Below are 26,000 nucleotides of genomic sequence, written 5' to 3'. Positions count from 1 at the left end.
TAGTTACCTAATGGGTAAAAAAAAACTAGTCATATGATCTCCACTATGTTCAGGGATAGATTGTGCCTGCCCAACTCACATGATATAGGCAATATTTAATGAATATTTGAAATTCAAAATTTCATTTTGTTTTGGTATCCAAGATTCATATCTGTGCACAACTTCCAGGATTAATTGCCAGGTGAGGCCTGTTTATGCCTTTGAAACTAGGATTCACTTCTCAGGCAGAGCCAAATGAATATTGTTTGGTTAAACATAATGTTGGCAAACAAAAGGACATGCTGTGTGATCAGTTCTGCTACTCCTGTTTGATGACTAAGTTGAACAAAGTGAGGATTTGTGAATCAAACAGAGAAGATACTCTGGTGCAAATGAAACTTTTCACATGAGGTCTTGCATTACCTCACGTTTCTAGGTTTCTAAGCTTATGAACTAATTTCTGTATTTATCCAATTGTTTAATAAAAGAATTATCGGCATTTTCTCCAAGTTCTATGTTTAATTGTAATTGTGAAAATATTGACAGAGATATTGCAATATTGAAATAGGACAGTTACCCTTTACTTCTCATCAGTGAATGTAAGCATTGTCCCACCGTTGCTGTGTTGACATGGGGTTCTTCCTCCAGAGTCATTCCAGAAACCTCTTATGCATTTTGGCCCTCTGTCTAAATGCTGCATCTTCCAAGATCCAGGCCATACCTGATCTGTAAGGGCAGTACATTGTATTAATATTGCATACATACAAATATACATATATGAAATTATATATTTCTATATAGAGAGAGATCACAGTAAGGAAGAGAACTCTGAAGGTGGCCCACTGGGTGGGATGTGTTGGACCAGATGATCTGTGTTAGATTCAAATGAGTTTATTTAGGGGATGCCTTTGGTTTGAAATATATATTTATGTGTGATCCATATCATATGTATTAACACACCATATATGACCAAATCTCGGTCGTGGTCAGATATATACGTATTAGGGTCTTAGCTATTTAAAAATACACAATCCCCACACTGAGCAAGAATCTTGCAATTCAAAGCAGTACCAGGGGATGATACATAAATGCTCTATTCACTAAACAACTAAGGCCTTCGCTATACATACTCCTACTGATTTTGAATGTAATGTATTTCTGTATTAGCCTGAAAAGGAATAAAACAAAACTGAGGATTTTGATTTCTTGTTTGAAGTATTTACAGGAACTTTTCCTTTGGATATTTGAAAACTTGTTTTCTCCCTTCACCCATCTCTCTTTTAGATCTCCATACTGATAGGTATATAGCAAGGAGAAATGATTTTACATTAATAGCAGTAACTGCTTAGGTTGCTAATGACTGCATTGATCACAGCATCTGAGTAGCATATGTTTACAGTTGTTCAGACATTAATAGTTCTTTGCCTTTGTATTACATGATAATGTTTATGGATAAGTAAGTTTTGAGCTCTTAAGGCTTGATTCAGATCTCATTTCCCACCAGCACTAAACTAGCATACCCCTATTGGTTGGAACACAGTTTTTCCAGGTTTATCCCTGTGTGTAAAGGACCAATCCATCCTCTATGATTTTTATTGCTGCCATATATTAATGTATGCTGTATCTAGCTTGTCATTTTCTTTATCCTTCTTTGCTCTCTGAGTTTATGAGTTAGATTTCTGCATAAAATGTCATCATATAACATTGTGCTTTAAAAAGCCTGTTACTTATTAGAAGTGTGAGTTTGCACTGCTGGGGACATTTTATTTTCCCACCAGGAAAATGAAAATGTCATTGAGGTTTAAGCAGACCCCTGAGCTTTTCAGACAGAAGAAAATTGTTTTTAGGATTCCCTGCAGGACCTGGTAGCCTTTGTGCACATACCGTATGTCTGAAATATGATCTCCCCCTCATTTATCCCCCCCATCATGCAATGACATGATACTGCACATTAAGGCTCCCAGTTCTACTCTATTACTTTGTTTGTTGAAAGATGTGACACTGGAGCTATAAAATTATCCTGGCAGGAGTCATCACTACACTTCGTAGCTGCTGTTGTAAGAGCTAGATTGCTACCCCAGGTACAGCCTTGAGCAAAGAATCATGAATAAAAAGTTCTTGTTTCTTTCTTCTAGAATAACTTAGAGGCACAGTGTGCAGACTTGCCAGGATTTCCCCACTCTGTCCAATTTAAATCACAAATGACTCTCTGCAGATGGCTGTGCTGAGGTGCAAATCCTCTCCAGGCCTCTACAAAGGATTCTACCATACTGTGTAAGGCTGATGTGAACTTACTTTCATGACTGGATTCACCCATCATCCACAAGATCAATCTTAAAGCCTCTGCTCTTAGGCCACCTTGTTTCAAGTTCTGTACTCATCTGAAAGGGAAGAAGCACTTGACACTTCACCACCGAGCTTTGGTCATATTTATGTGCTCTGGAGGATGGCCAGAGGTAAACCATCAGGTCCATCAAATGATTTTCTGAAATTTGAATCCTAACTTTCCTCCAGATAAAACGAAAAATACAGGTGATGCTTTCAAATGCCACAGTGAAAGCTGCAGAACTTTCAATGGCTGAAATATGGAGTTTTTGTTGTTGTTGTTGTTTTGTTTTGTTTTGTTTTGTACATTCACCAGCTTGGGTCAGAAGACCTCATTTTATGAAATCCATGAATTAGTTTTGCTTTGCCTGTGGCTGTCCCTGAGGGACTCACTGCAATGATAGATCTCTTGGCAACAAAAAGATGTTTGAATTCATGAGCCAAAGAGGAAGAAGCGTTGCTGTAGTCCTGCCCAGTAGCTCAGCGGTATTTAAAGCTGATTCAAAAATTATACCCAAGCAATAAGCCAGAATTACTGTATTCTTCACTAGTACTTCCTCATTACTGAGAATGAAGTGGAGACAGTGCACACAGCAATTCAGTAGACCCCTCTACAACCACATGGTTCCACTGAGAATCTCCACCAGAAATTCTGGCAACTTTTCACTTTCTGAAGTTGGGATGGAAAGTGACTCAAAGACAGGTTCCTTTTCTTCAAATTTGACACTGCTAAGAACCTATGCCATAATGGGTAGAAATTTCAAAAGAAACGATGATGAAGATCATCTGAGTTAGAGCTAGTAGGAGTTCTGTGACTGGACATTTTTCAATCTAAAAATAATTTTTAAATAGTGAATTATCTGTAGGAAGCTTTGATTCTGCTTTGTAGTTCCAGATTTAATTCAATGAATTACCTATACATGCATATTAGATATTTTTTTTTGCTTATTTTGTGAGGGTTTGCATAAACAGAAAAAGTTCTGCAGAGACTAAAAAATTATTTTAAGAATTGTTCTTGTTGACATTTCCCCTAGAAATTCATGCTATTTTTTGATTATTTCTCATCTGTGTCTATTTTGTATACTACATATAAATTTATCATCAACTTAAATATTTTCCATAATTCTGAAATATATCTAAGTTGAAATGCAAGTTATTAATTTTATTTGCCCAAGCAGTTAATGAGATGTTTTCTAGCAAAAGCTAGAGTGAGAAATCGTTGATTCATCCTTGCCTTTCAGGTGTCTTGCCAAAGCTGAGGCAGGTTCATTATGGATGTGCTTTAAACCCAAGAATACAGTGCAACTAGGAGTAAGCAGACAGGCACAGGACTCTGTGCATAAGAAATCAGTATTTAGTAAGTCCTGCAAATCTGGGTTAAAACAGAACTTCAAACCACTTAAATGATTCTGAGAAGAGCTTTAATTTCAGCAAACAGATAAAGGTTTTGCATTACATATGTGCCTGTTTCCTGAATAAGTATTTTCAAATTTCTTTGTCTATATACAAAGCTAAATTAAAAATAATAATTACAGTGAGAACAACAAAACCCACAGAAACTGAATATTTTCCTTTTTGGTTTGCATTATTGAGATTAACATAGTGTTACGCTTATAGTCAACCAACTGCATAGCAAAGTTGAAAGAACAAAATGAAGCTTCAAGATTTTTCTTTTCTTTCTAATTCATTAGCAAATACAATGATCATTAATATTTATCAAATACACCTCTGTTTTTTACTGGCCCCACATTTAAACAAAGACTGACTTTGCTGGTCAGAGTCAATTGTGAAGCAAAAAAGGTCTCTCAGATCATGTGCAATAACAATAAGCAGTTCAGCAGTTTAGGTATTCCGAAGATGGAATTTATTTTAGGACCATCTGATGTTTCTTTCACTTTTCTCTTCCTTTCAAGTTTGCTACCTGAAGGCACAGAGTTTAATTTCATCTGTTCCTTACATAAAGGTTAGAAAAAAACAAGTTTGTTTTGTCTTTCTCTTTTAAGAGTGTCTTCAGATCTGTATACTCTAATTTAAATATAATTTACCAAAAGGAATCCATGTGACCTCACAATGTTCTGTTGCTTTTTGTGGTGTTTTCTTTTTTGTCTGTGTATGGATTCAGACAAATTTGAAACACGACAAGCATTTTACAATGTCCCCATCGTATAAACAATAATTCACAACATGCAATGACAGAGATTGTTCTAGATTTAAGTAAACAGATTAAGATTCCAACATCAGAAGGCAAATAGATCAGAACACTGTATCTTAAAAAGCAATGAAAACGTTAGCTTATCTTATAAGCTATGCAAAGATCAAAAGCTTTTTTATCTGCTATGAGTGAAGACAAAATTGACAGAGAAAAATACGTCATGCAGAGATGGATAATATAGATTATGTAACAGGTAGAAAACAGAGTTGGTCATCACTGTAGAGTTGATCATAATTAAAAGAATATGTTAAAGTTTTCTGTAAACAGCGATTCTAACTTTCAGTCCATGAGCAACAATGCAGAACAAGTAACATGCAGTGACAGTATTGAACTGTACTCTTGCTCTTGGCCTCACTTGTAGGTTTCAAAATTCTTAAGAATGAGGAATAATGAAGAATCCTCACTGGCAATTAGTCATCCATGAATGCCAGGTTAGAGACCATTACTATAAGGAATTAAAAGATCAAATGAAAGCTTTTTTGGATGCATCTCAAAACAAATGTGAAGAACATATATAGCCAATAACAAGAGGTGAAAGCATTGTTTGGAACATGGAAGATAGCTTATGAGCAGATGAAGGAGCATCTTGAATCAGAAATCCATTCCAGGCAGAGAGAGAAAAAAAAAAAAAATGCTTTTAAATTACACAGAGATTTGGGGAAGTATACACAGAAACTGTGCAAAACTAGCTAGAAAAAAAAAAAAAAAGAAAGAAAAAAAAAAAGAAAAAATAAAAAGAAAACAAAGAGCTTGACATCTGCAGACAACTGAAGTTTTTTGTTTTTTTTTTTTTTGAATTCTAGGATACAAATCTTGCCCAATGTGATACAAGAGAAAGCAGGAAGGTCAGGGAAACTGCTTCAGCAAGAAACTCATGAAGATTTACAGTTTATCTATAGTGTTTACAGCTTGTAAAATTAATTATAACATCAAATTTCTAGTTGAAAACAGATATGATACGTCAAATTCAGGAGGAAAAGCTGATATTAATCACAGAGTATCCACTGAATTTAGCTAATGTGTTCAGGATTTCAACATGTGTTAAATCAGAAATTTATTTATTTATTTATTTATTTATTTACTTATTTATTGAAAAAAGCTGGCAAAGCTAAGGAAGTTTTGCCCATTTGCGACCCTTATCAGCTCCAGTTGGTCTCCAGTGTTCTCCATGCTGAGGCATACTTTAGGGTCATCATAGCGCTAATGCTCCCTGTTAAGATCATGGTTGCTTTTACTCCTGTATGTACTGTAAACATGATAGTTTTTAATTGAAACTTTATGCAATGGACACCTTTAACTTCATGTTAACTTCATATCCCAGATCAAGCAGTAGGAAGATGAATTGTAAGGAGATTTCCAGTGGCAAATAACCTCAGAAATGAGCTAACCGTGTAACAGAGCACTTTAATTCGGCCCAGAGAAGATAAGGAAGAGGAAGTAATCTATTTGAACTGGAAGAGCAATTAAAGGCATTAATAAATGAAGATAAAGATACCAGGAAAATAATTTTGAGCTGGCCAAACACAAAGAGTGCTTCTTTATAGCATATTGGAGAAAAATATTAACCCTGGAGCAACTCCATTGCACCTGCAGCTAATGAAGTAGTTGATATTAATTCATAAATAGGAAAGTATTCAATAAATACTAGTGTTCAGTATCTGGAAAGAATAATGATGTTTTTGCCGCTGAAAGTGATAAAATACTTTTTAGTCCACTAGTAACTAAGTAACTAGTAACTAAGACTTTTAAGATAAAACAAACTTTCTTTACAAGGAAAATATATTTTAAAATATGAACTTACTCAGGAATCCCCAAGGATTTTGCTGAAAAAATCTTGCCTGACCATTACTCTGATCACTGGAGAAAAGCCAAAAACCTGAAAGTGAATATAACTGATGTGAGTAGCTGTGGACCTTTAGTCTACTATCAATCTGATGTAAAATAATGGAAAACTGATACAGCAGTCAATTAAAAAACAATTAAGGCCTAGGAATGTAATCAATACCAAGTTATTTTATGGAAAATACATCTTCTCAAACAATTTGTTTCCTCTGATAACATAGTAAGTTTGATGACTAATTGCAATGTTGAACTAATCTTAAACTTCTGTGGGACGTTTGATTAAGTATTGCAAAATATCCTGAAGAAAAAAATAAATAAATAGCATTCTATAAGTCAAAAGGACACATGCAGAATTGATTAAAAATTGCTTAAATGAATTGTCTTACTGTTGGAACTAGAAAAAGGCTTGATGTTATACACTGATCTTGTCAGTGAGTTGAGTGTAATATTACAGATTATAAATCTGGGACCTGAGATAAACACTGTTAGAATTGCAAAGATAGATGACAAAGATAAAAATAGATAAACTAAATGAAATACATTTTAATAAATCCAAATTCATAATTCACAATCCAAAAAAAATCCAAAAATATACCTTGTTGCCGTAACTGGAAACCATTCTATAGAGCAGGTGAAATATACCTTGAAAAAGATTTGTAAGCAGGAAAAACTCCTGACATGATGCTGAGCCAAAACTGAAAAAATATGTTATTTTAATTTATATATTTAATTTATAGCTGTGAAAAAGTAACCATAAGGAGGTGATTTTTAGCTTTGTATATTGTACTGAAGAGACTGATAAATTAAAACTATCTACTTTGGTTCACATTTTTAATCAGTTGTTCGAAAACCCTAACAGATGCAGGAAATAATAAAATTGTTAGGGAAAAAGGAAAATGTCATACAATGAAAGAGCCTCATGGACCTTGAGTTAGAATCTGGTTCAGAATGCAGCTTTTCTGCAAGGGATGCCCAGAATCAGTGGGAATTTGTGGATAGAGATACAGGACACTAACTGGAATGTGCAATACAAAATATGTGTTTCTGGGGGATTCTGACTAGACACAGACACATGCTTTTCATTAACCTATAAAAACAGCTTACGTAAAAACCATAACCTGTAAAAACATTAACCCTGTAAATATCTGAAGTCCAGGCTTAGTCTAGTTCCCCATACGCAATGCAGAGATTGGCACCTTTTGAAGATAATTCATCCCTTTTATTTAATACACCATTTTAGGTTAGGCTTGCATCACACTCTTCACATATTCCATGCTTTGTGGATAACAAAGAGCCTGGGTAACTAGATACTTAACTTTTAGGAGGCTAAAATTAAATAGGAAGAACTTCACATGTAATTCTTCTCTTGTGTATAAGAAGACATAAGCTGAAAGGCTATTATTTATGCTGGATTTATGCCAAATTTGGTGGAGGAATCATACACCTGTATCTGTTCTGCATTGAGTTGTAGACCTTACTGACAGCCTGAGCATGTTCACCACAGAAAAAGGTGCCTTTCACATGGCTACACAGCTTTTTGACAGGTTAATGTCCAGATGATTCTGTGTTGGAGTGGAAGGAACTTTATGGATCCAGGCAGCCATATTCTTAACAACTCAGATTCCTCATTCACATTCTTCAAGCTCTACATATTCAAGCAAATTTTTGCAGAAATTTCAACTGCCAGGAATTAAACTGTGATGCCTTAAACTGCCTTTGCCATCTGCAAGTGAATATGTCATACTGAAGTTTACTTCCCCAAAATGTGCCTTCTGGTTACTTTTGTACAGTAGCAATACACTCTGAAATTATGCCAGTTTATTTTAATTACTCTAGCTTATTCAGACCACTCTCAGAAGGAAGGTAATTATCTGTAGACACAAATGCAATATTGTAGTGGATGAGCCTTCTGTGATTAGAACAGTAAGAACAATATTAATCATATTATGAGATATTACAATTTCTACTTCCTTGGATCAGGAAGAAAAAGAGAGGCACAATTAAATTTATTACTGTCTAAATATGTCATGTTTATTCAGTCACTAGATAGGAAATCTCTCCTTTTTTAATCATCCTGGATTGAAATGTATCTTTTTTTTTTTTCTTTTTTTTTCTTTTTTTTTCTGAAATGCAAGATTTTTTTTCTTACCCATCAGAAATTGTCTGGAGTCCATATCTTTAGCAGGTATAAATCAGCAACTTAATTGGAGCCACCTCACCATCTCTCACAATCTGTGTTGTCTGAGTTGTATGGACCTTTTCTTCTGAGAAAAGGAAGATAATTGTATGGTTATGAGGGACTTTTTTGCATCTACTTGATAAAACAATATGAACCATTATTATTATTTATGAATTTATCTGGTAGATACTGGAACAAACTCTCCCTTTTCAGGAGGAGAGTTTGGACTACTTATGAAGCAGTAGAGAGGAAAAGAGAGGCAAGCCAAGATTTTGAGTGTTCCCTGAATGCTTCAGAGCTGTTTACTTCAAGAATATTTGTTGCCTTTTAGATGACTCAATGGGTTGGAGAGAATTCCTGGAAAAGAGGGAGAGAAAATTCAAATTTGCAATCTAAGGAAACCCCTTTGGGTCTGCAGGTGCAGATGTGCTCCTTAACAGATAATTCCAGTAGGAACAGAATCATGATTTTAACATTTCATATGTCCAAATGTGCCAATTATTCATTAAAAATTTATAGCACCTATTATTACTTCCTTATGAGTCAAATTAATACTTCCCCCCCGGGCAATGATATAAATCAGATAACACCCACTGTTTCTCTATACTGATAGGAAATCATGCCTAGATATCAAGGGGTCTTGTTATGCCTCCTGATAAAACGTGTCTTACAAGTAACATGGTGAAGAAATAAATATAGAATTAAATATAAAAAGTACAAAGGCACATCTCATCCCATCTTTGAACAAAGAAAAAGGACTTCTTTATGCTGTTATGCTTAAGCAGTTCATCTAGCTCAGGTCATGTTATTGACATCGCCAAGCTTGGAAGACATTCTAGGAACCTCATTAGAAAATGTACTGAGTTGTTTCTAATTGTATGTATAAAAATTACAACCTAGAATAATCTGAATATATTACATTCTGCATCCATTCAGTTTGGAGTACATAACGGCACTGTGACCTCAGTTTGATCTCTAAATCAGTTTGTGATAAAGCATGCAGTTGAAGTGCTGAACATTTTCTTTTGAAGCTTACTGGCTAGAAAGGCTCAAGGAGCTGGTGGTGTTTTCCACATTACAATGCATATATTTGCTCACAAGACATGCCTAGAGTTACATAGAAGCCAGACAATTTAATTAAATCTGGTTGTCTAGGATTCTTCTACAACTGTTGAATAGAGAGGGACCAACCAAACATATAATCTCAAAATAGATATGTGTTATATGTATGGAATCCATTGGTTGGAAATGCCAAATGGTAGTAACCTCTAGAGGGAAAGTGAAATTAGGTGAGGCAGGTCTCACCAAAGACTTCAAGAATATGCATCTTATGTATATAATGTAAATTCCAAGAAGACATCATATGTTTGTGTTTTTATGTGGGATATGAAGTTGCAAAGTTTAAGGTTTTGAACTGGACCTGTCATTTATACCATCATAACAATGAGTAGTATCAGTAAAAGAATTTACATTGAGATTTGCAAATATTGTTTGTGTAATCTGGATTACACAGGAATGTGATGCAGCATGGTAAATTTGGTTTGTACATACATTTAATATTAGTAAAATGTATAATAAAAAGCATACACCCTATCAATAAGATTTTTTTCATCAAATATTTGGTTAAAGTTCATCAGACTGTAGGAAGAATCTGAGGCTAAAAGCCTAGATGCCAGTGCTTGAAAGGATGAATAAACTATCCAAGAAAATTTAATATCTTGATCCCCAGATTACTACAAGATCTCAGAGATCTTTTTCAAAGGCTTTTGCAGAATGAGAAGCAACAGAAATTATATTCTGTGTTTTGCTTTACTTTCCACTGGTATAAATCTATTGGTGCCATATTGTGTATTGTACTGGCAGAGGTGAGGTCAGAATTCTAATGTTGTAGAATCATGAAGCTGAAAAGAACTGTTAAATAGGGTGTCCCACCCACTCTGGCTTTACAGATAATGTCTATTTCCTGTCTGTGTTACTCTCCCCTCCCCCCCCCTTTTTTTTTCTTTTTTTTTTTTGTGTGTGTGTATTATGTTGCATTTTAGTGATCTTGGTGCAAAGTAACATTTCATTCCCTTTGTTAAGTGCTCAGGTAATTAGGAGGTTACATTAAACTACTGTGAGATCTTGTAATCTTCTGTGGTTACGATCAACCTTAGCAAAATTAAAACTGTGCTTGCAGATGAAAAAACACCTAACAGAAACCAATGAAAAGGACAGAGAAAGTAATTTAACTGACTAATTAACAGCCCAATCTGTGCGATGATGGGACAATACTTAGCTCAGAACCACTTAGCCTTTCTGTTTTTGTCCACTTAAAAGACCATTATACCATATTCAGCATAGAATTATATACTACAGGGAATGTACTCAGCTGAAGTACCCACATTTCTTATATCTTCAGGGTACATAGCCCTCGTTATTCCCCTAGAGTAAGTAATTATCTTGTAACAGCTACACACCTTGGTGCATTTTATGATCTTAAAATGTTATATTTATTCTTTTCTTATAAAGCCCCAGGCAGACAAAAAGTTTGTGACAGAATGATTAAAATACCTTGCTACAAACGTAGAGATTTGAGTTTCAGCTCACTTGAACTTATGTAGAAAGGTCCCTCCAACTGGCAATGTTTTAAATGAGAATCTGATCCCCTGTCTCAGGGAAGTGGTTAATATCGAGTTTAATAGGGTGATCTGACCTCTTGCATAGGTTTGACCCTTAAAAGAAATTGGCTTGCTTCTACCATAATAACCTAGCAGACTATTTGAGCTCCTAGGAGACCTTTAACCTGGTATTATTCAGAGCAAAGTCATCAGCAAATGTATTATCCAAATCTATCTGATTCTGTGACTGTTAAAGATAATGAAAGTGCTTTCTCATATCTTCAAGGGTGTTTTGTTCAAGCATTTACTGAGTTCGGTTTCCTTCATATATGAAAAGAATTTGTACCTTCCTCATTTCCCTCTTACAGAGAGTTGAACTCCCCTATAAAAAGATGTTCTTCAAGCATTCTTCTCCAAAATTTGAATCTCTATGTAGTCTTTACAACTTTTTTTTTTTGAATAAAATCAGAGAAGATTCTGTTCTTCAGACTTTAAATAAATAAAATTGCCACATGCCACAAGAGCAGAAAAAAAAACATAATTTCTATCTTTCAACTTTCCTTTGTGGATGAAACCATTTTTAAATTATCTTAGAACATAAGAATAGATGTATTTGCTCAGAAAGAAGATCCATCCATGACAGTAGTAAAAGTAAAATTGAAGAAGGCATAAAGTACTAAAGCACACATTCTCATGCTTCCAAGAATGTTCATTGGAAGTGTTTAACATTGTTCAATGTATTTCAGTTTCACGAATTTGTTCAATCACCTCTTAAACACCTATAAAAAAAAAAAAAAGTTTAACATCCAAAATATTCCATGAAAGAAGGATCACAGCTTGAGTAAAGAACCACCTGCTTTTTGTTTGTTTTGAAGCCACTATCCCAACTTCATTTGATGCCCTTTAGTTCTTTACTGGAAGAAACAATGAAAATGTGTTCATTCCCGTCTGAATTTAAGAAGAGATTGGACTGTGCACTTAGTCACATGGTCTGAACTTTTGGGTAGACCTGTGCAGTGTCAAGAGTTGGACTTGATGATCCTTAAGGGTCCCTTCCAACTCAGGATATTCTATGATTCTATGATTCTATGATTTCAGTCATAGTTTTGTAGCTCTCTATTACTACTTATTTAGCTATTTTTTAGACTGACAAGTGTACATAGCTGTTCATTTTTTGGGTGTCTGTTTCACCATTTTGTGCATTCTTATAACATCTTTCTATGTCTTCACAGTCCTGCTATATTCTTTCAGAAATAACAGACCAAACCTTCCTGTTGCAACTGAGATTTTTAAAATGTCATCATAATACTTCATTCTGTTCTTTATTCTTTTGCTGATATTTGGTTTTTGATCACTACTGAGCACTGAGGTGATATTTTTACTATTATCTGTTTTAGTACCAAGATCTCAATTCTGAGTATTAATGGTCAGTTCAGAGCCATCTTCTTGTATGTAAAGATAAGACTTCCCCTCTTCCATCTCTCCCCCCCATTACAGTTGTCTACACTGAATTACATCTACCGATTTGTTTCTTAATTACACAGTCTCATAATGTCATTCTCCAGTTTTCATCTTCAGCCTTCATCTTCACTGTCCTGAAATCTGAGTGATCAGCAAACTTTTGTAATTCCACAAATCCCTCTCTTTCCTAAATCATCAATGAAAATCAACAATCAAATCAACAGAATAGACCTCTGCAAAATGCTACCAGTGACATCCTTTCCTTTGCACCTGGTGCTAGTGTTACATTCATTTTCTGGTTTAATTCTTAGGGCATGAGCAACAAACCAGCACAAGAACACTTTATGAGTAACAAGATCTCAGGCAAATAATTTCTTCCTGTCCATGAAGGGGAAAGACAACAAGGCTGGATTCTTGTTTTAAATTTACCTTTGCATTTTTTTTTCTCTTTTGCCTTACTCTTGAAGCTAATACTCTTTTTCTCCAGCTGTAAATCTATCATGGCTTGTATATAAATGAATATGAGTTTTTCTGTGCTCAGTTGAGAAAACAGAAAACTTCAGCTGTTCATTGCAGAGTTTTACAGATTCAGCACCTGTACCATAGAAAATGCAAAGGTTTCTAACTGAATTGCATGGAGTTATTCCAGATTTACATCACGAGAACATAAAAAGAATGTGATTCAGTCTCCCACAAAGATTTTCATGCCACTTTGAATAACAAGCTATTAAACACAGGTATCTAATACATATTTATGTTCTGTATAATCATGTGTTGCTCTTACAACCAAATTATGGTTAGTCACAATGGGATTATGCTATTAAACTGGTTGCCAATTGTGATTTATGAAACTAAATACGTACACTTAAAATGGCAGAAAATAAAATCCCTCAGGTTTTATTCAGTGTTTTTTTTTTGTTTGTTTGTTCGGTTGGTTGTTTTGTTTTGTTTTGTTTTATTCTTGTCTGCTGTATATACTGATTTTGTGTTGTATGTTTATTAACAATTGTACCCCACCTGTGTTAGGATTATAAAAATCAGAAACTAATGACATCTAGAGAAATCAGTCAGTCCTAAAGACTACAGAAAAAGACCAGTTAGATTACATATTGTACTTTATAATCTTCAAGTAAAGATCAATTGTTTTTTCATGTATATTTCTGTATATTTTGTTCAGCATAGTTTTAAATGGAATTTCTTCCCACTCCCTGCATAAAAGACACTGCTCACCAGTCTAATGGATCTACCAGCTATGACTTTTCTGTCGTTACTCATCTTAAATGCTCTTTGTATTTAATTCCCTTAATTCCATTCCTAAAGTTAATGTAGATTGCATAGAATTAGAGAAATATTAAAATAACACCACAGTGAATATATGTTCTACTGTGTTAGCTATGGGCTATGTTAGATATGGGCTGATTTTCAGTAGTGCCAAATAACCAAACATTTATAATTCTTGGCCTTCAGAGATTTATTCTGACATATCAAAAGTTCTGAAAAAAAGGCAGGTTCTAGTATACTAATTCAGTTGTAGGTGTGCGACACATCTGCAGTTTATCCAGGATAACAGAAGTTGTGGACCATGCCATAGACTATATTTGCCCCACTGTCTACACAACCTTTTTCATATCATGTAAAATGGCATACCTGAAAGAATTAACAATGAACTTATCAATAGTTGTATTATACAATCTGTCCTAGAGAAAGATGTATGTCAAGCCTACAATGAACATTAGAAATAGAGTGCAAACATAATAGGAAAGTTTTGCTTGGTTTTAATGGAAGATCAGCCAAGAGTTCATTTCAAATTGCATTTCACTGTTCTGAAGATTTTATATTGCTTATATGCAAACATTCATTCTTGGATGTTTAATGATTAACTTCACGGGGCCATAGGTCAGCTTGGATCTCTGAGCTGAGTCAGTTTCTCAGTTAGGGTTCATCAAAACCTCAGACAGGGATTTCTAATTCTTCCCATGTTTTATATTTCCTCTTTCTACTGAGAGGTGAGGAATTAGTCTAGTTTCTGCATGACTGGCATGGAGACTGTATGTCTATCAAATACTAGTTGGAACTATTGTTTGTAATGATAAGGCAATCAAGATGATATATTATCTAAAGGAATGTACTGTAACTGTTGCACATTGATGTGAGACTTAAAATAGGCATTGGCAGTTCTACAATTTAACCTCTGGTTAAAAAATGATAGATAGGAACTCATTTTTTGTTTTCCCATAAATATCCTTCTGGTTGTTTAGACAGTATATATCTAACAACTGAAAGTAGTAGTATTCCAGAGTCAGCCTCAGCTGTGTTACTTTGGTCTATGATGTAAAGCCCTTGTTCATGAAACTAAACAACTGTGGATCCACACCAGAACTTTTTCTTCTGCTGATAACTGTAGCTCAGGTGTTTCTTTTTCTGAGTCAGGTCCTTACTGACACATCCTTTTTCAGATTGTCTGTTTGTCTTGTGTTTTTAATATATTTTTGTGTCTATTTCACTTATCTATCTTGTCTACACTGATATTTTCTTTCTGGGAATTTCTACCTATTGAATATATACGATTACATTTACTTTCCTCATCTCACTACCTGCTTTTGGCCAAGGGGAAGCCTGTGCTGCTTGTTGCTCATTTTTCTAACTTCTTTCTGTTTTTATAATTTTCCCTTTCTCAATGGTGTTTGCAAAACATCTCAATTCAGTTGGACCTACAAACTAATTAATGTCTTGTTTATTTCTTCTCCAAGACTATCAATAAGTGAAATTACAAGTAAAATATTTCCGTTACATTAAAGCAGGTCTAACAACTCGTCTTTCTCTTCCTTTTGAGCATAGGCTCTCTTCTTAATGCATGATTATTTATTTTTGACTTCTGTTTATGATCCTTTAGCCAATTCTCAGTCAACATATCATTCTTCTTTGAGCTATGGTATGAATGATTGTGATTCAAATTTAAAATAATTCCTGGAGGAAAATAAATAAAAAGCTAATAAAAGTGTCCATAAATGTTGTTATTGCTTGTTTTATTGCAGGTATGTGTAAGCCTTATGAAAGAAGTTTATTATCTCTTTTTCTAAGTATTCTTCTATGCTGAGGTCCCATTTCACTAGAATCATTGCACTGGATGCAAGCCCTTGTAGTGAAAGCCATGCTGAAACTGGTCCAAATAAACACAGCTACTATCAAATACAAAGCAAACTTGAGTCAAGAACCCAAGGCACAGTGGTACTATTTATTATAGCTCTACTGAAATTAATAATTTCAAACTATTATTATAACATCAAGAAAATTAATCATTGGAATGATCCAGCGTGGTATTTGTGAGGTATTTATTTGTGTATCTTTTCATCAGGAATAGGTATCTTATTTGAATATATTGTCTGAACATCTAGCTCAGCCAAAACCTATGGGTATAGTCGTCAAGTTTGAAAGGGCTTTTGGCTTGTACTTTGCAGGTGGCCACTCAAGATTAGCATTCATTTCTTTTAATCGTAGAAACTGATGGCTTTGTGTTTGATACCACATAATGTTCTGATGTAAAATCCTCTTCAAAAATTGAATATTTACATATAATTAAAATACAAATTTCTGTTATATTTCAGCACTGCTTTTCCATGATTGTTTGGATCAATAGTAAAATATCATGTAAGCCCACATGGGGAATAATATGAAGCCGTCTTTTTCTTGATATTCCCTCACTCACTTCTGGAGAATCAAATTTCAAAACATTGCTTCAGCCTTTGCATGTTTATTGAAGTAGAACAAAATTTGGATACCATTTGAGAGTTGTTTACAACTGCAAGCACAACAAAGTCATTCTCTGTCCCTTGGGCACAACAATGGAAAAGATGAATAGGATTGTTCTTCCCAAGAAAACGTGACTTTAGAAGGAAAAAATCTAGCTTCTCTAGCCAAGGTCAAAGAGGAGTGTAGTTTAGAGAAACTTATCTTAGCAGAACATCTAACTCAGTTCATATGAAATTACCTGTTTCAATCTAAATTCAGCATAATAGTGCAATGCTGCAGCTGACCTAACTGTCCATGCATGATATAGTCATGTTGTATGTGGATTTGGACCGACTCTTTGCACTTTCAGTCCCAGGATTACGAACATAGAGCAAGTTCTTCCCTATCCCTATTTATCAGCATGGCTTTACCAATAGTGCCCTTACAGGGCTCTGAACAGGGTAAATTGGCTGTAATACTACAAAAGAAAAATCTGCCCTAGAAGGAAGTATTCTTTGTTGTGGCTACCACAGTTGTGGAATACCTCACTTTTTGGACAACGTAAACTGCAAGTCAGTATTATGGCCAAGAGGAATCTCTTCTCTGGTTTCCAAGAGTACAGCCAGACACAGCAAGGATTTCGTTGTGACTGTCATCACTGAAGCTTGCACAAATTGCTTGGTCCTGACTTTTTGGTATTATGGAATTATTTGTACATTTTAATTGGAAGTGCAGGTTGGTGCTCAGAGCATAGCAAGGGTTGATTTGAAAGTTTTTCCTACACAGCTTTTCAGCATCTCAGTAATACTGGGGGTGGGTTTCTTTTTCACTTTTTTCTTGTAATGTAGGATGAAAAATGATGAGGTAATTTGCCAGCCTTTATGCAACTGGCAGATGGGTTATATTAATATCATAAGAACATATTGTTCCCAATGCCTGCTTAAAAGCAGAATTGCTATATTGGGCCTGCATTCAGCAAAGTGCCAAGGCACGTGCATGTATTTATTCCTCTTCAGAAAAGGAGATATGTACACACCTAACTTAGTTGAAATGGACATTTTAACTAGTGTTCTAATCAGCAGAAGCATTAGCAGTATATGATAAAGTTGATTTTCTTTTGCCAGTGTTTTGCTTCTGATTGTTTAATAACCTTCTGTGACCCAGCATGAGAAGTGCAGCATACAGCTTTCCTAGAGTAAATGTACCAGAATGGTGTTGATATTTGAATACATGAAAAATTATAAATAAGACACAGGACCTGTTAGTATTTTAGGACATGGAAGATGATTTCAGTTGCTGAACTGTGTTCTAAAGGATGTGCAAGACATCCGATAAGGCTCAGTATCTCATACACTGAGATCCTGAGTCACTAGGAACATCATCTCAATTCTGTTGATTACATATAGTCTTGTACAGATGCCATTTATAAATCCACACTTCACATTAAGGAGAGGGTTGGGTTTTTAGTAGTTAGTGAAATCTTAAATTCAGAATAGACATTTTAGTACACAATTAATGAGCAGTCTGACACATCAGTAGCTTTCTCGTAACTGCTATCCTATACAGGCACTTCTGGTATTTTCGACAGTATTTGTTGCATTCATCTGTGTGTGCTAAGAGCTCAAAGATACCAATAACATGCCTAAACAGCATACTGCTACCGCAAACCTCTGTTGTTTAGAGGGACTCAGAAGTCCACAGATGAAAGTTTCTTATTCTCTTGATGGGGATTTGCAGAACATTTCTCCTTCTCTTCAGTGGCCTTACTCTATAAACAAAGCAAGCAAGATTTCTTCTTTTATCTAAAAATCACACTGCCAACAAGGAAAGTACAAAAGGGAATATTTCTGACTAGATTGTATCTTCTTTAGTTCTCCTTCCACCTCTGCAGCAGCAACAAAATTTCTAAGCTTTGAACAAGCTGCATTAAAATTAACACTGTTTTATTGAAGAACTTGTTACATTTCAGCAGCTCTGGTCAGGACACAGGGAGATCATAAGAGGTCAGAGGGAGCTGAAGAATGTCCTGGGTAGAAGGCATTATTTGTATTGCAAACTGACAATTAAACAACAATAAATCAGTGCAAACATAAGCATAGGAGTTTCTCTCTCATTCCCTCTCTCATTTTATTATCTCTCTTCCTTTCTCTGTCTTTCTTTTCCTGAAAGGAGAGATTTAACTGTGATAACAGGCCATTTCTAGAGGATTAGCAACCTGTACCCTTAGCCAATCTGCCTGTTCATGCCTTTGCTGTGCATTCTGTTCAGCTGTCTAATTATGGCTTGCAAAATTGATTGAAACAAGGTAAAAAGAAAACCACTATTCCTCTTATCCTTCAAATTGCTCTGCACAAGACATTTTATTACTATTATTTAATTAATTTATTAATGCACAAAGAGCATGGAAAGCCTTTGGCTTCTTTATGTCAGGCATTGTACTGACATTAAAAAAAAGAAAAAAAAAAAAAGGCAAGGCAATGCTTGAAAACATGGTTTAATCAAAGACCTATATAAGTTACTTTGTAACTGTGGGGCTCAGGTACATAGCTAAGTGCTGATTTTAGGAAATGAGGGATCCTATACCCCCAGATAAAACAATTTTAAGTGAAGCAGAAAAGCAGGAAGAGGAACACTGGGTTTTCATTGCTCCCGGATTTAGGAGACAACTAAACTTTCAGAGGCAGTGACTGTGGAGAACATATTCATCAGGGAGGGAAGGAACACTGATGGATTTACTAGCATCTTCTTTTTATTTTATTACCAAAACAAACAGCTGTCTTTTTGATATACAGTTCCATAGGCTGGTTTGCAAGAACATTTACATGGTGAATGTAAATGTTCCAGGTAAGGTGAAACACTGTCAGGACTAAAATGTAATCACCTCTAACTTTGGCAAGGCCAAGATTTCAACCCACCATGGATTTCCTCCAGTGTTTTAGATTAGGTTTTCAATGGCTGTATTCTCTATTCATTCTTTTTTATTTGTTTGTTTATTTAATGAATCATACCCTCAATGCCTTTTGAATTTACTGATGACTTTCAACCAAATATACCAGGCAGACTATTATCTGTCCTACAACTTCAGTGAAATTGTCACCTGCTTGAGGACAAATATTTAAATTGTGCTTCTAGTTGCAGAAAGACAGTTCAGACGCTTACCCATTTCAAAAGGAAGAAACCAGTAAGCAACTGGACACCATGTACAAATATAAACAGCGAGCACTTGAATGTGTGTAAGCTAGGAGTTTGGAGACAGCCCAAAAAGGAATCAGGTCTGTGCTCTGTTTCTTGTACTGATACACTTGAACCCACTCCAGCTTATAAAATATGGCTAGAGGGAGACACTGAATGATTGTATAGTACAGATGCCCAGTGTGTATTAATTCAATATCTCCCTTTTCCACTGGAGGAAATGTTAATGCATATGTATTCTTGCTTTCCCTAATTTAGTTGTTTTAGATCAACTTATGAGGTACAGACTATGTCAACTCCTTTTGCAGACTGATGATGCAGTTCATGTCCTTTCAGAGAACTGGAGTGACTGCAGATCTCGATCATGTCTGGGTGACCCTTTAACTACATGACAAAAGGGAGCACCAGCACATCCTCCTGAAACAGCTTGTGTAGTGTCCAAACTACTAAATAGCTGTGGAAAATACTTGCCAGCCTGACTTGCTGCTGAAAGCAGTATCACTCACTGAAAAATTCATAGCGCTCAGGTACAGCCAGGTTTTACACAGTTAGTCCTTGGTACCTTTACTAATAATTATTACGCTAAAAATTCAGAATCTACTGATGTTACAGGGCCTGAGGGCTATATTTGTGAGGTTTAGGCATGTGTTTTCTCTGGTAAATCTGATCTATGGCCTTTCTTAGAGATTGTAAATTGTTGTAGTTGTGCAAATCCTTGCATCAAATAAATCATTATCCATTTCCCTGACTGTGGTAGGATGATAACTACTCACAAGTACCATGTAAAGATTAACACTTGCTCAGACGTAAGGTAGCAAAAGAGCTGTTGGTCCTTAAAGATTCTGTAGCAGCTGCCAGGAATCTTGAAAAGTCCCTCTAAGTCAAAGGACGACCCCATCAATTGCCTTATCTCTGGGCTTCCTCAGTCAGCTGTGGCTAATTAAAATAACCTGGTTATAAAATGGAAGTAGAAAACATTCCCTGGCTCTTCAGGGTAGCTGGTTTACTGGGGGAGGGGGTGAGTTGTGATGTATTGTAAACAGGGAGAGAAATGGAGCATATTAATGCAATCAGCAAGGGAGAAGGGGAAGTTGTGGAATTCAGTGCTGTGCTAGAAACTTGCCCTCTTAATGAGGTGATCATAAAATGCCAATTCCCCAAAGCTACTGTATATTTTTGAATAGTGTCTTTATTTTTATATGAGGTAGGGATGGTCATTTTTCCACTTCCTTTGACAGCAGGCTGACCAAATGCTACTCAAAGGAGTATTGTGGCTGCTCTATGCTTTCCTCTTTCCTTTGGCTGTACAGTTCTCAATTAGCTTTTAAGCTACATTATAGATCTACTAACAGTTGTGCAGTTAAATCATTAATTACCTTCTCAGTCAGTTGGGAACTCAATTTCACTTTGGTTTGCAGTTTGTGCTCTACAGTAGATTACTTAGCTAATCCATAAACATCTTCAGACAGTATAATTTAAAGAAGTTAATGATGAGGAAGTTTAGACAACTTTATCACAAAATAATTCTTAGTTAGGCATATGAAATAAAGTGTTTATGAAGGAGAGGGTTTTAGCTATGCAAATATCAAGCCAGTCATATTAGGAAAAATTATGTGAGGTTGTGGGTTTTTTCCCTAAAGATCAATGAATTTAATGTTGTTTTCTGTCTAAAATATTAATGAGGGGGAAAAAAAATAATCAGCAGAATAACCGAACTAGAAGTGAAAACATGTATGGGTTTTTGTTTATTTTGCTTTTTTAGCTCTGTTCCTGATTTGCTGTGTTCTAAATAAGTTTCTGTGCTTCTGAATTTTGGTTTAGTTTTTGCCCTTCGTCTTGTGTGTTAAAATAGAGAATCTTTGTGTAGTCTGTTTCTGTTGCCTATGTTTTTACACCTACCGCAGTACAGTGTAGTTTCAATTTGAATGGTAAGGATGAATGTTAACAATAAATACATATTCAAATGTAGTAAAGCTTCTAGGTGTATTGGTTTTGTCTTGGAATGAGCTAGAGGCTAAACTTTCTACTACAAGCTTTTCAAAGGCTGTTGACTTCCTAATTAATCTAATTTCTCCAGTGTGTTCCAAGGCGGCCTCAGTCCAAATATTTATTTCAGAGTACAGAGGACTGGCCTTGTTTCTGAAGATGGGAGAACAAAGCTATCTAGGGAGACTGTTATTGCCCTGTCTAAATACTAAGTTACAATAGCAGCAGGGAGAATCAGAGATTTGTTAATATTGTCTGATAGTCATTTAAGAGGGAGCAGGAAGTCTGAGAGGAAAATTTGGTGTATTATTTGCTGGTATTAAAAGATGTTTTCTCAATAAACTATCCAATGCTAGATAACTACTTTCTAAAGACTGCTGAGACACTTCTGCTAGAGGTGTAGTCTTGAAAAGGCATTTAAAATGAAAGCTGTTTCTTTGCTGTGCCCTTTCAGATAGGGGCAGTCTTAAGTTTCCCTCCCTCCCAGACAGAAAAACAAATTGTGAATAGACCTCTAACTCATCTTGCTGTGCTACAAACAGAGATAGTGGAGAAACTGCTGAGTGAATGTGGCAGTTGAATTCCAGTGAATGGAAATGTTTTCACTCATCTCAGAGAAAGTGATGGGTGAAAAAGTACAGACTCAGTCACTTGAATCCAAAAGGGAAACAGAAGTAGATTATGCAACCAGAATGAAAAAGATAGGAAAAGGTTTTGGAAAGGGAAGCTGAGCCACGCGGAATTGTAGACAAGTTGGTCAGGGTTTCTGACCATCTTCTTTATGAATCTGAGATTTATTCAGTCTGAACAGGTAACAGCATAGCGTGTCAAAGAAAATGGCATGATGTATAAAATGAAAACAGAGAAGCTAAACAGAGGACTTTGGCTTCTGTGATGCAATGCCACTTGGGTTTGAGTTAGATTCCCCACTGTTTACTGGGACAGGCCAGCATGTAGAAATATCTTAATATTCCATCAATAATCATTTGCCTTCATTATGTCAAGTAGTCCTGGTCCTCTTGTACAGTAAGAAGGTGAAAGAGGTCTACTTTCTAATTATAATTACTTTGCTATTATGCTAAAAATGAAATCTTTGGTTAGAAATATGGAATTTTTTGTCTTCTGTAGTCCAGTTTTAGCCATGACTCTAGACAGTTGACTGATTATAGAATAATGAGCTATTAGTTATAATTGAAGAGAGCATCAATATATTTTACAGCAACACTAAAGAAATGCATGTTATTTCATATACAATTTTCATTTTTTTATTACGATTTTTAAAAGACATTTCAGTACAGGATAATATTGAAAAGGAAAAAGAAAAACCATGAAATATTTTATTAACATTTTGAGGTTTAACATTTTTCTCTGAAAATGCAACTTAACAAAAATTGTGTCAATCTCAATATTTGAATGAAGTTGATGTTGGGTTTTGATTCTCCTATTTTCAGATGCCTTTTTCATTTGCCTTGCTCTTAGGAAAGGATTTGTAGTTTTTATGTATTTGCGAAATTGTTCCCATTCTGGCTGCCCAAACAACTGTAGGAACATTACCTTCTTTCCTAAAGGCTGAAGTACACTTGTGAAGGCCAAATTAATCATCTAAATAATATATCCATTCCCCCAGGCAAAATGTATGGAATAGGCACCACTCTGACAACACAAGGAGACGCACATTTTGTATGGTCCTGGGAATCCCTTGTGAATCCTTTCATCTGACTGATAATCATGTCAAGGAACAGCTGTATCTTCTGTCACATTTTTGACCATTGCATTTGGCATTTAAGTGTTCGTGACCTGCTCCTGATATGTTATGCTAACAAAAGCAGCCTGGTTGGTGTTTGTGATTTGTTTGTATTCTTAATGTGCAAGGAAGGGCTCACCTGGGTATGTATTCTGCAGTTTCTACTTCTCAGCAAAAAAAGGGAAACATGCACTTTGCATAAGGTTTTGTATTTCTCTCAGATTTCCAAGGAAAGGGAATTGCACACAGCTTCCTTGAAGTCTTTAAAAATGGGTTGGTGTAACACAATAGACAGAGTACAAGGGTAGATTTACTCCACATGGCAATGATAATAAAGTCACTGGTTTTCTTTCTTTTTTTTAATTTTTTATTTTTTGCTGGAGCTAGGTTACAGAAATTTAGCTTTAAAATAAAAGCTCCAGAAGTGTGGAAAAAGAGGTTGAATTCATTCCATACTGTATCTCTTAAACAAGCCTTCTTAGGAGGATTTTCCATCTGAATTGTTTCCTCTTGTTGATGAAGAATATCTGCAGAATTTGGCTCTCCTACAAGTACAACTATGAATAATGCATGGTGACTAGAAAAGAACGGACAGCAAATAACAACAGGAAACAAATACCACACTTTGCAGGACAAATTTCCAGGTGCACAATAATTCCTTCTAAAATCTGTGAACCTCATGGAATTCTCATATATTTTCATGAACACCTGCAAGCAATAAATATTTTGATGCTGCATATTGCAGCTGAATTTGCTGCTTTCATTTGGGAAGGGGGGGGAGGGAGAATCATATTTGTATAACTCATCTATCTCCTGTGTCAAGCTCCTCGGCTATGTTTCTCAGTTCTGCAATTCAATGTAAATAGTGGGTTGGCTTGCAGCTACCACACACACTCAACAGCTTCTTCTGGGAATCATGCTTGGGGGTAGGTAAAGCATTGCCACAGGTCCTGATTAAGTTTCTAGGGAGTAATAGGCACCCTGTTGATAAGGCTCTGTTGAAGGACTGTTTCTTTACCCTCCTTCTCATTCAGGCATCCCCTGTCCGGCCAGTGTAAGAAAGGGTAATATGAGTGGGGCTTTTTGGTGTTTACCCTGCAGTGAGGACTTATTCCAGCTACTGCAATTTATCATTCTCTGCCCATTTTAAGAGTCTTCTTCAGATAACATTGATAAGGCCATGACAGCAGCATCTCTTGGAGTTAAGACTCCCTAGCAGTTTGAGGAAAATATTTTTGCATTTTGGGACAGGACCTCAGCATTGATAAAAGATGACTGGGAGGTAAACAAGAACCTATATTCTAGGTTCTATATTCCGTATTAACAACGTGACATAGACCTTACTATGAAGAACTAAAATCATTTGGAATATGTGATTTAAGTTAATATATTTGCAACAAATGCTGTGGGCATGGGGTTTTTGTTGGTTGGTGGGTTGTTTCATTTGAAAACAGCCTTGAGGAAAAAATAGAAATTACAAGCAATTGTAAATTGCAAAGAAATGCTGTGTTAAGTGGAATCTGATGGGAAAGTCAGAGAAACACTTCCCAGGAAGACTGAAGTTGGCAAATGGGAAAAAAGGACCAGGGTCACCGTATCAGCAGTAGGCTTTAGTCCAACTCCAGCAGTGTCTTTCAGCTGACATTAAGTCACTTCTCTTAGTGTTTTCTAATTTTGTACTTCTATGATTGCATCTTTGATTCAGTCAATGACAATATAAACCTGAAAAAAAAACCTGAAAATAATAAACCCAAGAAACTGTAACTGAAACTGTGTAACTGAAAACAATAAACCCAAGAAAACATCCCAAAACCAGGAAAAACATGCAAATCCCAGGAGATTAAATCTGACTTTCTGAGGTCTAGTCCAGGTCTGTGTACCGCCAAGCACAAAAATAAATAAATAAATAAAAAGGTGGAGGAAAACAACACACCTTTTTTCTGATCTCTATTTTTCTATGTCTTTACTATGACTTTGATATGGACACAGTTGCAGTGTTTCAAAGTCTTGAACAGGACAATATGCATCTATTATTTCTTCTCTATTCAACTTATTTTCTCCTGTTCTTTCAGAAGAAAAACAAAAGCAAAGCAACAATAAAAAATGCTTCAGTTAGTTCTGCTGGAATTGCTGTTCCACTCACCCCAAGGTGGGTCAATTTCCACACAGATCAGTATAAGAAACATTTTCCACAGGTGTTCATGGACTTGTTAATTTACCTTTGTGCCAAGGGCATTTTCATGGTGAATTGAGTGGACCAAAGTGGCCATTAAACACATCAATAAAGAATCACACACTTGGTCAGTGCAGAGGTTTTGTAATCCATAAATGGAAAACCTGGAGTTCATTAATCAGGCTATAAACAGTGAGAAGGTGAACCTATGGCTGTATGTCTTAGAACAAAAGCTTGCCATTAAAATAAATGGCATATTTTGGATATTTCACTAGCTAAGAATGCATTATGTAAATGGTATCCCATATTTCCCAGACTGAGATAAAAGTTATATTTTATAGAAAGGCAAAAAATCCCAATGTGAGACAAAAAAAAAAAAAAAAAAGACAAAAGCAAAAAGCAAATATGTTATTCCACGATAGTGCATATATGTCTTCCATTTGCATATTTTAAGACTAGTCTATTTCAAGCCTATTTCATGTGGAAAGGCTTACCTGTACAGACTGATCTCAGAGGTGGGGGATGAGCAGAGAGGGTTATATCTTTACTCTCTCTCTATGGCCATTCTTTGCACAGAG

The 26,000-nt window shown here is 35.6% G+C and overlaps 1 long non-coding RNA gene across 1 annotated transcript in view; it reads right to left on the bottom strand.

Annotated features, from left to right (window-relative positions):
- Positions 1-510: 510 nt before the first annotated feature.
- The window catches only part of LOC140002875 (uncharacterized), a 32,335-nt gene continuing 6,845 nt past the window's right edge, over positions 511-26,000 (bottom strand). The window contains exons 2-4 of the long non-coding RNA XR_011810450.1: positions 8,508-8,622; positions 6,318-6,392; positions 511-705 (exon numbers count right to left, since the gene is read on the bottom strand). This is a non-coding gene — a long non-coding RNA (uncharacterized lncRNA). The remainder of the gene's footprint in view (positions 706-6,317; positions 6,393-8,507; positions 8,623-26,000) is intronic.

The sequence above is a fragment of the Anas platyrhynchos genome, chromosome 7 (assembly GCF_047663525.1).
Source record: "Anas platyrhynchos isolate ZD024472 breed Pekin duck chromosome 7, IASCAAS_PekinDuck_T2T, whole genome shotgun sequence".
NCBI lineage: Eukaryota > Metazoa > Chordata > Aves > Anseriformes > Anatidae > Anas > Anas platyrhynchos.
Note: the sequence above shows the minus strand (reverse complement) of the source record. Positions and strands in the feature narration are given on the sequence as shown.